Raw genomic sequence first — 16,089 nt, 5'->3', positions numbered from 1 at the left:
CACTTCATCTGACCTGCTGGCCAAACCCAGGGAGACAAAAGTGGTGCCCTGCCCACTTCAACTGGAGTCTTCCTTTACAACACAGGAGTGACATTTTGCATCTTTAATGACACATCATTAGCATTTTCAACCACTTCCTTTTGAATTTCTTTCTATTTTCATTAAAAGTACATTATAGAACAGTGTATATAAACCTCTCTTCAAATGTATCTAATTCTACAATTTATTTAACTTCCTCTTATGTAGGCTCCTGAGGTGAAAAAGGTACGTCAAAGAAATCGTAAGATGATCAAAGACAACCTGAAGGAGAGGCTGGAGATAGCAGCCATCCTACTGCAACTTGCCCAGCTTGTCCCAGCCTTAGTCCCAGAGGCAGGGTGTACTGTCGACCTTCAGCAGGAGCTTCATCTGATTGAAAAGTGCAGCCACCAAGAGCTCCTCAGCAAGAAACCAGCTCGTCCTCACCACACAGAGGCTCCATGCAGAGAGATGGGCACCAAGGATATGAAGATCTCGCATGAGCCCCAGGCAGCCCCTCTGTGTCCTCCTGCACAGGGCCAAGAGAGGAAGAGAAAGCATCTGAGCTTTCATGACTCTGGCCCAGAGATGACACCTGAGTGGACTGCAGCAAGGAAAAGAGAGGACATGTTCTTCCCTCGTTTAGAGGACTCTTCTCTTATGTCTGAGGTAAAAAAACATAGTCTATAGAGTCTCATATAGGCTTAAATTAGAGGGCTTACATGTAAGGTATCCCATGTGGATTATTAATAAGTCAAGAGGACATTTCAATTGTGTAAGATTAGATCAATCAGGAACTCGAGAAGAGATAAAATACCGTTCTTTTCCCCCCCTCCACCTGCACAGGTCAAAGAGAGGAAAAAGAGAGAAATTGCTCTGAAAAGCAATTTTTGCAAGATGGCCAATCTCTTGGATGAGAGGTACATCAAAAATGCTGCTGTTCTTCCTGACCTCCGCCAGCAATCCCTGCCAGCCACCTCGTCAGCCCACGCTAGCTCCACCAGTGGGGTAGCACCCCAGGACGAGCCTCTGCTCATCCATGGCCACACTGTGAAGGAATACCAGGCCATCTATCACTCAGTGCTGGATCCCATGTTGAAGACCAAAGCTGGCAAAACTCGTCCTTACAGCCTGGAGCTGGGCCGCGCCATCAAGCAGCGTCTGTGGGAGAAGCTGTCCTGCCCCACTCTGATGGACACAGAAGACGCAGATGGCCGTGTTCACATCTCTGAGGCCCAAAGCAGCCCCACCTTAAAGTCCTATGCTCCACAAATTGATGTGGACATCAGTGGAGAGCCCCTGCCAGAGCAGCCAATGAGAAAGAGGGCCAGGCACTGACTTTATGAAATAGTCAGCAAAGACTTCTTATTAATGACCTTTTTTCATTTTTAATTCTTCTAATTTTACAAATCATAAAGTCATATTTTATTATTAAATTAAGATAATATAAAGATATTTTTTTCTAAATATATTAAGCATTTCATGAATGTGTTTTCAGAGTTACTCACAATCCTTTTAATACCTTCAGACATTGAACTGTAATATGAGAAAAATATTAAAATAAGCATTCCACTAAGATTACAATGAGTACACCTGGTGAAGAACTCAGGTTGCTGAGCTGTAACATCCTCCTTCTTAAACACACAAACACCTCACACACACATTCATTTTCTGCCATTGCCTTTTGACAAGTAAAGAAAGCCCCCCACACCAACTTTGTGGGGCATAAAGTTTGTCTTTGAGACCAACACTACGTACACTATGACCTTCCATGAGTGAATACAACCACCATGTGAACTCATCACCAAAATAAGTTGTTTACCTAGAAAGGCTCATTTGGCCCATTAACAGAATGGTGAACAAATGCATGCAGCCAGAGGGGATGCAGCCCCATCTCTGTGGAAACATGCACCTCACAGGAAGCTGTTTGCAGCCCAGGAGATGTCACTTCCTCGATGGTCCGACCCTTACGCTCTCTCACACGCCTACGCCTAATTGTCATGACAACAGAGGACAGGAACAGCCATGGGGGGGCAGATGTTAAGGGAATGATAAATGAGAAAAGCTAAGACGCTCAAAGGTAAATAAACGTTGTGAGCTAGAGCAAAGGAACGCCGTGGAGAGAAGATGCTGGGGAGACTCCCATGAAGAAAAGAGTATAAGAACTGGGGGATGTGTGTGTGGAGAACTGCGTCTTGTGCGTGTTAGGAACCGGCGTCTTGTGCGTGAAAGAACCGTCTCTTAAGCGCGAGAACTGTGGGTGGAACAAGAGCAGAGGAGCTATTTTAGAAAGGGAGCCATCATTTTGTTCCCATAGCAACCTTAACAGATGTGAGAACGAATAGTTTTCTTCTATTCCCTTCATGTTATGTCTCTATCTAATCCCACTCGTGGGCGGAAAGGTTTCCAAACCTAGGAGCGCACACATTTTAATCAGCTCCAGTCATTTGGATGATTGTTGCATCTCTGTGCTCTACCTCCCATCTCAAGTACCAATTAATGATACTCTGAGCTTTATTGGGAACAAACCTTACTAAAATTAAAGAAATCATTAAAACTGACCAAAATAATTAAAGGTTTCATTTACTACCGAGGCACAGTGTAAATTAAGCATTAATACTTGTACAAACCTCCTGTGCTATTTGTGAAGGCTATCTCTATCGAAGATTGGGATGCAAGTACAGTACATTTTTATTTTACTCCAATATATTGTTTTTGGACCAGGAAAATCATCTTTGGTGTCAACATCTTTGTTAACAACAACTGGGCTAGGAGAAACATTCAGCCTGAAAGCAAAATCACCACAAACAGGACCTTCCACAGTAACACAGATTCTGATATACTTCCGAGAGAGCATGTTGGGTGGGTCTAAAATGGGCGCTGTTTGCTGATTTTGTAGCCAGAGGGAAATCTCACCACATAATTGCTTAATTAATTCAAGATTAAAGAAACTGTAATTCCCCATCTGTAAATATTTAAAGAAATGATTAATTTAATCAAGTGCTCATGTTGAAACCAGATGTCACATTCCAGTCATCATTAAAGACGAGATGAAGTATTTGTGGACCACTGACTGTTGACCTAACACTCATTTCCACAGCATACAGTCGGTCAGGTCAACCTTAATGTGTGAGAGTGGGAGAATTACCATTTGGTTCTCTGGGAATTCTCCGCTGTGGTTTCAGAAGAATATGAAATTAAATCATCTTCCATGCTTAATTATTTATGGTACTCTTTAGCTAAGTAATCACAATCAACGATAAAGCAAATACAGTAAAGCTAGGATGAATTTCAGATGTAAAAAAAAGAAACATGTTACCAACTGAATTACTGTATTAAATAAAGATTTCTACCACAGCACATATATGAATGGAAGGGATGAGAATAGGCCCAACAGAAATGTCCCCTTCATTAAAATATGCAGTCTTATCAGCACCCTAGCAACCAACCCCCCCATCACCATCACCGCCACCACCAACACCCCCTCCCCATCTCTAGTACTGGCTTATGCCAATGGCTTGGGTCAAGTCCACCCGGTCAGGGATCATAGCCCAGGGTATACAGCCTCCTCATTAGTCATTAATATGCCAAAGCTATTCTACATTATTTTACATTTTCTTGCTGGGCTCATGCATTGTACAAAGCACTGCAATATGAATCAGATACAGCCAAAGGCTAATCGTTGTTCTAATCTCATGGGGTTGGAATCCTAACCAGAGTCACTGCTTGTTCTTGAAAGTTGCATTGCAGGTATGGGTCACTGCAACTACTGAATCATCATGGGTAAAATACTGAAGAGTACACTTAAATATACTGTGGAATATACATTTCAGTTAAATTAAGCTATGGATTGAGATGACAGAAGATTGCAATAGGATTGTTTCCATCTGTCCATGCTAGCAGACTTGGGGTGCTCAAATGATCAGATGGATTCTCAGTCCAGCACCTGCTATAGACTGGAGCATACACAAGGAATAACAAACTAGGACTAGGATTTTCATTTTTGCAACCAGGTCTTTTCTAAAAGCCATCTATCCTAATCTGCACTGAACGGCATTGCTGAACAGGTCTCCACCTTTACAATGAACCTATGTAAATAGTACGTTCCAAATGAATCTTCACAATTGTACTCAACGTCATAACAACAATTACAATATCACACTTATGCTATACCCTTCCCACGTACAGTAGCATAATCCAATCTGCAGAGAGAGAGAGAGAGAGAGAGAGAGAGAGAGAGAGAGCAACTGGTCGGTCCTGTTTCCATGGTGACTGTATACCCATAATTTGCAGGATTTGTAGCCATCTGTAGCACAAAAGGGAAATTTGGCCAGAAGTACAGTGGCAGTAAGAGTGAGGGGCCTGCAGAGAGTGGAGGGGGTGTGGAGACAGTAGGGGTGCATGTGTGTGTGTGTGTGCGTGCATGCATGTGTGTGTGTGTGTGTGTTTGTGTGTGCGTGCATGTGTTTGTGTGTGTGTTTGTGTGTGTGTGTGTGTGTGGGTGTGCGTGCGTGTGTGCATGTGTGTGTGTGTGTGTTTGTGTGTGTGTCAGAGATGCCTCGGCGGTGCAGAAGCAAAGAGCCACATCTTTCACCTTGACCCCTGTTAAACAGAGAGCTCCTACGGCAACGGTACAGCCATTACCATGGTTACCATTAGGACCGAGTTGGCACCTGAATCCTTTCTATACTGATTGGAAATCCATTTGAACATTCCGATGTGGCAGCATCCTCAGTGACATCTAGCGGATGTTGCCATTTACCCCTGCTTCTCTTTAATCTTACCCTGACCTGCTCTGGGGAGCGTGCGCGAGAGAGAGAGAGAGAGAGAGAGAGAGAGAGAGAGAGAGAGAGAGAGAGAGAGAGAGAGAGGTGTAAAAGCAAATTGGGAGGGAGGCCCTGGAGCTAAGCCAAACACATCATCTGCGCTGCTCACCTCTGCTGTGGCGCTTCCTGAGCAACTAAGACCATCCGGCAGACATGTTCCTTTCCTCTGGGCGTGTGCTAAAAGGCAGGCAAACTGATAGAGGGTAGCCCTTCCCCAGCTGGCATGATATCAGAGCTCTCAGCTCTGGGTGAGTTGATAGGCAGCAGGCAGCAGGCAGCATCAGCAGGTGGGCAGGAGTAATGTGGATGTGGCCCCCAGGGCAGGGACTTGGATTCAGGGCATTAGTTACTGGATGGGGTCAGGAGACAATTTACAACCATCTTTAACCATAACCCTGCGGAAAGCACTCCCCGCTATAAATTATAGGCACAAGTCCTATTGTTCTTGCCCACAGCTGCTTAAGATTACACTGGTCTATGAAAATCCAGCGTTAGGTAGATATGTAACATCTTCTTACCTTGGGGTACACCTGACTCTCTCTACAGTGAAGGACGGTGTGAGTCTGCTTCCAGCTCCACCATTTTCCTTCCATTTTTCTGTTTTATTTAAGCCACTCATATCAATGATTTTTTTTTTTTTAAATCTTAACATTCTTAACATCTCAACATTATTTCAGTATTTGAATGCACTTTGGGTGAGCTCATAGTTATGCTTTGCGTGATCCCTGGCATGATCTCATATTTTTAAGGGGAGGCAAACGCAAGAACGTGAAGATTTTAAGATAAAATGTTTAATTATGTTAATGTAAATGTTTAAGTATGTTTATGGTAAGATAATAACGGAAGCATATTATCAGCTCTATGTCATCCAGTATAGTTTTATGGTGGTACATTTACATTCCAGACAGTATATTCAATTGTTTTTCAAAACCACTTTTCTGTAGCAATACTGTCATTATTATGTTGGCCTAATGAGTTTACTGGTGCCATTTTAAAAAGCTTGAACTAAACTGAGTTACGCTATGTGCTTGTTTGTGAGAGTGAGTGAGTGAGTGAGAGAGAGAGAGAGAGAGAGAGAGAGAGAATTTCCTCTGCACATGCCCTAAAACCCATCGTTTCCTTGCTGTTTTTGCGCCCTGATTGTACAGACAGGTGCTGCACGCTGAAGTAAACGCCAGGGTGGAGGCGAGGTTGGAAGATTTGCGAGGCAACAGACGAGTCGCACTGACTTATTTCTGCGTTCACCTGCTTCAATATTAAATGATTGTTCTCTGAAGGGGGTCCAATGCCTCCCAAAGGCGCTGTGCATCAGAACCCAGCGGACTGCTCGACTATTAGCCCTACTCAAACTGTGATTATGCACCAGTTTTTCCTACATCTGGGAGAATGCACATAGGATCTCCGTGACGACGCAGGTTTTGGAAAGAGGATGCAATTGATTTCTTGCAGAGCAGTTTCACTGGATTCCGAGGGCGTGCTCTGCTTTTGATTAATGCATCAAGGAACTCATCTGCCCACTTAAAATGCCATAGCCTCAGGAATATGGACTGTTTCATACTGTGAGTTTAGCTAGAAGAAAAAATACCTTATTTCTTCTCTTTTAGAGAGAAATGTCAAATAGTCTATATGATTTTTATAATTAATTTTAATCCAGTGGTTCTTGCGACAGCAGTAATAGTCGCGATAATTGGCACAGAATCAGGCAAAACATGAGAGAATTCAAACAGAAGCTGATGTTTGTATGTTACCGAGAAAACGCCAAAACAATAGCGATCCTACTTGAACGTTGTAAGACAACCGGAGGCAGATTCGAGAGAGAGGAGCTAGGAGAGTCCGTGGATACGGAGCCCTCCTTGGTACCCCCGCTGCCCAAACCGGAAGGAATGACCGGGGGGCAGTGGAACAAACAGTGGATTATGAGTGAGAAATTATAACATTAACTTTTCAGAGGGAGAGAAACTACATGAAATTACGCCTTGTGCTGCACTCATATGTTGATTTGGTTTCTGTGAGATGGCTGGTATCTTCTAATGTGTATGTGTTCTTAGCTAAAATGCTTATTTTGCTGCATTTAAAATATTTTCTTGTGAAAAATCCATCTACCGTGGTTTGCCCTCTGGACAAAGTGACTGATAGTAACAAAATTCCATTTTCGGTTTGCTCTAATCTAATATAGGCTACTTATAATATTTTGTTCTTAAGAAAAGCAAACCAATTGCACCTGCAAAGGCATATGTTATTATCAGTATTACATACATTATTATTAATTCTTGCCAGGTCTAAAAATCCCCTTCTGAAGATGAGAGTGCGTATGACTGGAAATTGGTATAATTTCCATTGAATGAGGGGAATGGACTTTCCATCTACAGTCTGCACAGGTGTTAACAAAAAAATTGTAGAACTGAGAGGATACAGAGAAGAAATGAAACATGTGTATGACGTACTGAAAACTGACAGCACTCATCAGCAAGTCATGTGAGCTGGAGGAACTGATGGCTCTTTTGAGCTGAAGATACTCCAGACCTCAAGTACTACTCTTCTAAACTTTTGAACTTGACCACCTGCACCACAGCTTGAGGACAACTCTCTTACCTGACACACAGGTAAGTCCTCCTGATTCACCTACGCTTTACTGTCAGTCCCTGTTGCTCATTGTTTTAGGGCATGCGATCCAACCATTGTAATCTATGTCCCTCAACATATTTTTTGATTGAATGTTGAAGCAGTGACTGATTGATTAAAAGACCATTCCACCAGAGAGGCATCGTGCCGAACAGTCTGTGCAAGCTCTCGGGGTTCATATGTCTCAAAGAGATAGTTCTAGCCACACACCGAAGTTCCATTTCACATTACTGAATGTTGTTTCTCTATTTTATTTGAATAGCACAGTAGCCTACAGTCCCAGACATATTATGGGTTAGTGGTATACTATTGAGTCACTTCTTTCTATGGAATTTGCCCCCTTCCAAAGGAATTAAATAAACCTTCACTCACTCACCTGTGCTGATTTAAACAGGCCATATCTTATACATCAGAGGGAAATGAAAGTCTACACCCAGGATCATTTCATCAGCTGTAGCAGAGTCAGGATGTGACATGAAAGAAGTACAAAACTGATATCATCCATATTCTATATTTACTTGGTGGCATGTGATAGATTTATGGCCATTACTCTTGTGGTTGTCCAGAGTGTGTCTTGTGTAACTAAAGACTGTCCAGTATTCTATAAGAATAATACAGTTCAAAAGAAAAACTAGTGATGCAGTCCATGACATGTATCATAAGACTTACAGCACCCCCCCCCCCCCCCCGCCTGCACGGGAAGTGTGTGTTTTGTGCATTTATTTCACACATTGTCTTCATGTCTGTTCACAGCAAAAGCATCATGTTAGCATCATGTTGATTTGAGGCATAATACATGTCAGCATGTCAGGGAAATGTCAATTGAAATAGCTTGTTCTCAACTGGGATGGTTACACTGTAGGCATTGGGGGCATTGATTTGTTCCTCTCAAAGTAATCACACCTATTCGTACAAAATGGCTAATTTTTCCTGATGGTTGAGAGTACTTGTATTATAGATTGAAAGTTACCTCAGGTGAGGAAATTGTGGACAGTTTGGAAGAAATGTAGTTTTGTGTAATGCAACCTCTTCAATAGGGACCTTATTGCTACCCTGCACATTTAATCTATTTGGTTACCCACAGAAGCATCCACCATGCATGCACCCAATTTCACTCACCCTGACTGAAAAACTAAAAACTGTAAATATAATCTCAGAGAAACTGGGATAGTATTATATGATTGAAATGATACGAATATCTGGGATTATTTCACATTTTATATTGTTTAGACAGCATGACAAGCCTGATACAGGTTATGCATGCATAGTTTCTACATAGCCAATACATACACAGTCAAAATGGATGACTACCGTATTTGACAAAAGTATTTTGTAGGTTGCAGTATATACATTTTTTAATTATCACTGAGGAAAGACTGCTGTAAACCTTTGGTATAAATGCAAAAAATATATAACGCTAAGATTAGCATTTGGCTTTCCGTAGATTCTTTTGCCCTCACATATTCAATTCAAGAGAAAGCAAAAGTATCTGCTGTTCACTGGATCCGATACTAATTGCTGAATCAGATCTCACTTTTATCACTTCTTCAGCTGACACTAAACACATCATTATTGGGTGACCTGTGATTAAATTCCACACAGTCGCTTTGTGGTGTTATTGTAATATTTACTCCAATTTTACTGAATTCAACCACACTGGCACATGTAATGAATGTCAACACGACCATTGAAACATGAATTATTAAGTGTTATGTTTATTTATTTAGCAGTAATGTTTGTTCAAAGTGACTTACTAAACCTGGAGAGTAGATAATGTACTAGAATGCATGCTATGATACTCAAAATAGAAAAACATTTAAATTGAATAGAAAAATATAGATTAATAAAAAAAAACACTAGCTAATGTACATCAAATTCATAAAAATGCCAGAATAAAGTTGGTACAAGGGGTATGAGAAAGGAGGGGTGTTGACAAACACGGACATTTTGGAGGAATAAACACCTTTACAACAGATAAAGTAGATTAGGAATAATCCTCAATGGTGTGTGTATTTATGGCAAAATAACGCACAGCCAGTGTAGGTGAATGGTACCCTATTTGAACCTTGGAAAGTGGCCAATTTTTTGTGATACTAGGCTAGTCATCATAGTCTATTGGTTTGCTTCAGTTTAACCCTGTATTACCAAGTAGCCCTTAAGTTTTTTTAAGCAAAATTAGAATAATGGTTTGTCGTCTCTCTATGGACCTTAACTTCTTCCTTAAGGTGGCTTGCTGTAGTACATTCTCTTCCAAAACCTGATTTCCCTTGTGTCAAATGCTAACTCTAAAGAGAAATTAAAGCTGAATGCAAATTTAAAGCTTAATACAAAGAAGCATTATCAGCTCACCAAACAAGTACAGTTGCAGAAGTCAGGTTGTTAGGCCTATTTTATCCACTGACATTTATATTGACTTCAATTCCACTGAACCTAAGATAAGTACAGAATACCATGAATTGAGATGTCAAATGAAAGTAAACTATCATGACTAGTGTTTTTATTGTTTGCGTTTCCAGCAAAATCCTAGATACACAGATGCAATACTGAGATTGTAATTCTCTGAAATTGTTCAACCAATGCAATGGCATTCCTCAACAGCATATGTTAGTATGATATATCAGTGTATTTTGTATATTATGTTTGTTATGGTTACTATTTGTTTCAGTTCCAGATGCCGATTTATGTTTCCATTTCATACAGTGTAGTGTTACAAATTTACATCTGTCAAGAATGGCCGAGAAAAGGTGTCAGCATTATGTAGCCTACCATCATGTAGCCTGCTGCTAATCACCAATGTAACAGTGTACATACTGTAGCTATAAGCTGTTCATTATGTTGCCACAATGGGCATGTGTGTGTCAATGTGTGTGTGTGTGTGTGTGTGTGTGTGTGTGTGTGTGTGTGTGTGTGTCAATGTGTGTGTGTGTGTGTGTGTGTGTGTGTGTGTGTGTATGTGTGTATGTGTGTATGCAAGCGTGTGCCCGTTTGTGTGTGATTCTTGGGGTATTTTAGATCATCCTTTAAAATGTTATATGGGAAAATCGCTTGAGTGAAGACTAGCACAGTGAGCAATACAAAAAGCCTTTGGCTATTGTGTACTTCTCATACACCCACTCTCAACTTCTCGCTCCCTCTTTCTCTCTCTCTGTTAAATCGCTGGCTGGAAGCTGTTCCCTCCCACACATGCTTCAGCTTGACATCACATCACATTTACATCCAGAATAGACACACACACACACACAGACTGATGCACACAAAGTACAGTGCAGCACATTTGAACCTTTGTTGAATAATTTGTGGTAATAACCAGGTTGGAAATAAACAAACATGTTTAAGGGAAATGAATACTTGGGATTTTTTGCTTCACAACAAACTTAAGCTTGTTTTCATTGCATTCTTTTTCATTGCAATATTCAGCGTTGAAATCCCTCTCCTGCAGCTGTGCAGCCATTCTTAGCTCAGATATACAGCATATTGCATAAGGGCTTGCATATACAGCATTTATTTATTTTTTACATGCATTTCACTTTTTTTGTTATGTAGGTTTGGTGAAATACTAGACATGTCAAAGAAGTTTGTCTCTCCTTTGAACATTACAGCCCTAAGAGATGTTGCTATGGTGACCAAACAAAAATCTGGAATTCAGAAAAGAACATAGTGCAAGAGCTTATGATATCAACAATGGACAGAATTTACATTTAAAATGTTTATTGAAAACAGAACAAATGATAAAAAGATTGTTTAAACTAAATTATTATTGCAACCATTTTTGGTTTGATTGTGCAATAACTTTTCAGAATTGTGTTGCATCGGTAGAATTAATATCTCAGAGACCAGTTTCTTAGAAAAATCTTGAATCACTACTGTGGGTTATGGCATAGGTATTTATGTCTAGAGTGACTTACCACTAGTTACTTTCATGCTTATACACAAATAAGGGTCAGAAGCGTTGCATTGGGGTAAAACAAGATGGGGTCTCCTCTCTGAGAAAGGCCTGTGGTAGCCTCAGCAAAAAAAAACTATGGACCACTTCAGTGGCCTACAAACAACATATAATTTCACCACAAAATGAACATGTCTCGGAAAATATAGGCTGGAAACCTTTAAGAATTTGAGCTGCTGGTTAATTAGATTCGTCTTGAGGACTGAATGACATGTATGTCCGTTTGCATCATCCCATGAGGCCAGGTTGGTATAGAGCCTATAATGTTTTACATGTTTCTACATCAGATTAATTACACAGCCCTTAATTAACTAAAATTATACAGGCAATTTGCGCTGCCATTATAGCCTGTGTTAGAAATATACACACTTTGTGAGGCAGGGATGCTCGGCCCCGAGGTTCTCATCCTACCCAGTCCACCCACTTCAGCTGGTTTGGGGTTAATTGCCGTTGTAGAAATCCTCCATCAAACCCAGAGAACATACTGTTTCATTTATGTCAGATATAGGCTTCTGAACAAATGCAATCAAACATAGCACCCACGTTCCCTTGCTTTGCTCTGCACTATGACAATGGACATAAATGTCAAAAGGATATGATCAAAATTCACTCATCATTTGTTTAAACTGACTATTACACTGTTAAAACTGTTACTATAATCAGTATGCTTTTCAGTAATCAGTAATTCAGCCGCAGTGGGGCCACTTAAGATGCTCTGTATAGGGTGACCTGGTATCCTGCTTTCCATTTCACTGCATAGCATTGTCACCCTTTGTCCAGCATCCTGTATATTGACATAATGTCCAACATTGTCATTTGTTATTTGCTTTTTAGTCATCAAAAATAAGAACACTTTGAACTGTTCTTTCACATACATGAACCACTTATGCCATTGCGGCATAGTCTCTACTCTATTTAATAGTGCAATGTCAAAAGCATCAACCAGGGTCATACAAATGTAACATAGGCAAGCTTATCTAAAAGCCTTGCTTTCATCCAGTGGCTGAGAAGAAAGCCCCAAAGGCAGTCATTGAGAGGCTGTGACGGCTGCCAACCAAACTTTGCAGACAAGTTAAAAGCTATCTTTTTATATCTTTCGTATAGCAAAAGCTGTAGCCTGCATCTTTTTTGGGCTAACTGGTGTGCTTAAGAATTGACTAGAGGACAAAGTATAGGTGTTTATGAGCTGAGAGGCAGAATACGAATGTGTCTTATTCTTATTCGATAGGCATATTAGTTTTAGGCTACCTCAGCATTAGAAACATGCCCCACATTGTCCCACACAAACTTACGTCTCGTTCTACATTTCGTCTGTTTGCATCTGGTCACCCATGTTCCACATTAAGTTTCTCATTTATGATCCTACAACCTTGAGATGTTCTTCCAATACTTTGTCCCAGGGGTTGTTCAATAGCGGGACTCAACAATAAGACATTGGTGCAAGGAAAAACTGGATTAGAATGGGATTTTAGAAAGACACTACATGTTTCTCTCCTGTTGTAGGTCTTATTCGGCTTTGCCTTTGCAGCACAACAATGTCCAAAACTGCAGCCCACTGGCTGCAGTGCTGGTCAGTCAGCTTGTGGTATTTGGCTGTCGTTCTGTCCTGCATCTCCTCACTTACCATTCCCAGGGGGAACCCGCGCTTGAGCAGGAGCAGTGAGAATGAATATGAATCGAAATCCCTGGCATCACGTCGGTGTAAAGGAATAGAAAGCACAGTATAAGGTAGTCGAATCAGAAAAAATCTTTAAAAATACAATCAAGCCAAGCACTACGAGCATAGACTCTGAGAGGCTGTTTATGGCTGTAAACAATTTGGTACGCTGTAACATTCCTATAATTATGTTTCCCGTTGCCAAACAGGTGATGGGCTAGACACATACCTGACTGCTGGAACTGTCATAGGCTTGTGGAGGGACTGGCCCCTAGGCTCAAACAGAAATTAGTACCTGAGCAAAGGGCTTTGTATCACCAGTAAGATTCTCTTACCCTTAAGTAAAACATCAGTGCACACAGCATGAAAACGGGAGAATGTACAGTGGTTACTATGACACTGTGTGGAAGAGAGAGCTTTCACAGAAGCCTTTTAACAATAGCTGAGTTTCTAGGCAACTGCAACGCTGCACTTATCGATATAGCAAGCTATGGTTTTTCAGGCGCTTGTGCTCACAGTGTGGTTCAAAACTGGAGCTGTCGCTGAGACTTGATTATTGCTTTCAGTTTGAGGTACAGCAGAAGTTCCTCAAGGAAGAGGGACTTATCTGACTGCCTGACTCTTTGTGTTTCTGTTGTACTGATGGACTCATAGGACTGCATGAACGCAGGAAAAGTGAGTTAGGAAAGGGCAGATGAAGGTGTGTTGTGTCCCTTCTTATTCTCCCAGTTTAAAAAATCCCATTTCATTGCTGACATCAAATCATGCTGATTATCAAAATACTGGAAATAGCTTTGCCGTCTTGCCTCAACTGTCTGTCCAAGTACCCTGATTTCTCCACCTGTCCTTCAATAAATCGGTTTACTAAGGTAAAACCTAAAGCCTAAGTTGTGAAAGTGTCCTGGCTTCAGCAAGATAATGAGACATTCAGTGGCGTCTTACAGATATGCCAGCAAAGTTAAGTCCATTGTGGATTTTTCAGTATTGCCGTACACTGGGTAGAAAGGTTACACCCTTCACCAAATCTGGCTTAATTCAGTCCCTTAGCACAAAACTCTCTGTTCACATGTATTATATAATACGATAGAATCCCTATAATCACAATGACTTTGTTGAACTGATGCAATATTTCTTACATAGACAACATAATTACCACATTCATATTAGTAGAAAGAAAGAGAGAAGAGTTGAAACACCAGTAGCTATACGGTGTATGGACCTTTCCACCAGAGATGTGACATAAAAATGTATTCAAAAATTAAATAAAAGGGTATAGATACTCTCAGGGGTCAGAAATCAATCATGTGTAGTAAATTGCTCTGAACTGGTATTAAAATCTTTCACAGCTCCAGCTAAAGTGGTAGAAAACCTTCAATGTAGTTCTCCTAACAACTTGTTTTTCTTCTCTGTCCTTTATACGTTCTTAATCACATGGTGGGCCATCCTAGCAAAACATATAAATCTATATAAAAGAAGACAATTATAAGAGTGGCAGAGTCCTAGCCCTGAAGGGCCTACTAATGCTCTCTAAGACCATAATTAGACTGTTAGATTAGGCCCACTGGTCTGTCTTGCATCCAAGCTCAATCACAACACATTGCACATAGGAAAATAGAGTGTCCCTTGAAGAGCCTGTCTTGGCTTCAGTGGATCCTGACACCATTATAGAGCATTACCCTAGGAATCTGTCCAAAGTAGTACATACTTTAATCGTTTACTGACAAGTTTGACATGTAGTTATTATCAGAGTGAGGATGAACACTAACAGATAACTTGTTGTCAAAGATTTCATGATTAAACTACACTAAAACTACACACTTGACATTTTTTGCCCAATGTCGAGATGTCAATTCGAGAAAAAATAGTGGATGTATATCTGTGCATAGTAGTCAATGCGGTAGCAGTCAGAGAGTCTCATATGTGCATGACTCACTTTATCTCTACTTTCTGACTCACTCTGCCATAAGGAAACATCTTGAATGATTTCAGCATATGCTTGCCATGGCGTGAGGCTATCTCCGCACTATACAATTTAACATGGTGCATTGTGCACCAGATTGTGCTGTGCATAGCGAATGGCTAATTGTTAGGTTTTAGTGACTCAGGGATGAGTAACTCATATAAATCTCAACTTTGGCACCCTAAACAATCTGTTGCCCAGTCTGTTATACACAGGGGATTTCAGACAAAATACTGACTGATTATGCCAACTCTCTGGTGAAATATGTACAATGTATTACACAAATGATAAAAAAAGATAAACTGCTACATTCAGGCTTTTGTTTAGCAGCTGTTTTTATTCAAGGGAAGTAAAAAAAGTGAATGCATTTATTTTTTAGACTAATATCTGCTCAAGAGGAGAAGAGTAGATGTTAAGATCGTAAGTAAATGTCAATGTTTAACTAAATAATAATAAGAAAACATTAACTGTCATTTAAATGATAACAGACTGAGCTTCAGCTTCTCTCATTGTCCAAATCACATCATCAGTGGTAATAACAGCTATTGAAATCAAGTTGATCTGCTTCAGATATTGCACTCTGAGTTTTATGTAGATGTTTATCAGCCTTTTTATGAGAGCTGAGATAGACTCTCTGTCCTGAGTCATTTATCCAAAAGCGTTCCCAATAGGTGAAAGTAGCTGTGCAAATGACTTCTGCAATTTTCAACTCGTCTGAACCAATTACACAGAACATCTGCTTTTTCAATCCACCGACATTATCATTTTTGTGCAAAACATTCATTAAAGAATCGAATCTGTCTTGAAAAAAAATCTAATTTTAGCTTACTCTCCGCCCTCATGTTGTGTTTGGGTCAGTTAGGTTGGGTCAAGTTGGGTCAAGTTATAAAATAGACTTCACTTTGCCTCATTCTGTGACATGACAGCTTTCGGCTCATGTTGTGAAGAAATCAGGGGGGGAAGAAAACATCAGTGGAATCGAATATGGAGAGTGCGTAGGAGAGGGATTGAGATATAGTCAGCTCGAAAGTCAGAGAGGCTGTATTTATAGAACTCTGGAATT

The sequence above is a fragment of the Sprattus sprattus genome (genome assembly GCF_963457725.1).
Source record: "Sprattus sprattus genome assembly, chromosome: 4".
In the NCBI taxonomy this organism is placed as follows: Eukaryota; Metazoa; Chordata; class Actinopteri; order Clupeiformes; family Clupeidae; genus Sprattus; species Sprattus sprattus.
Note: the sequence above shows the minus strand (reverse complement) of the source record.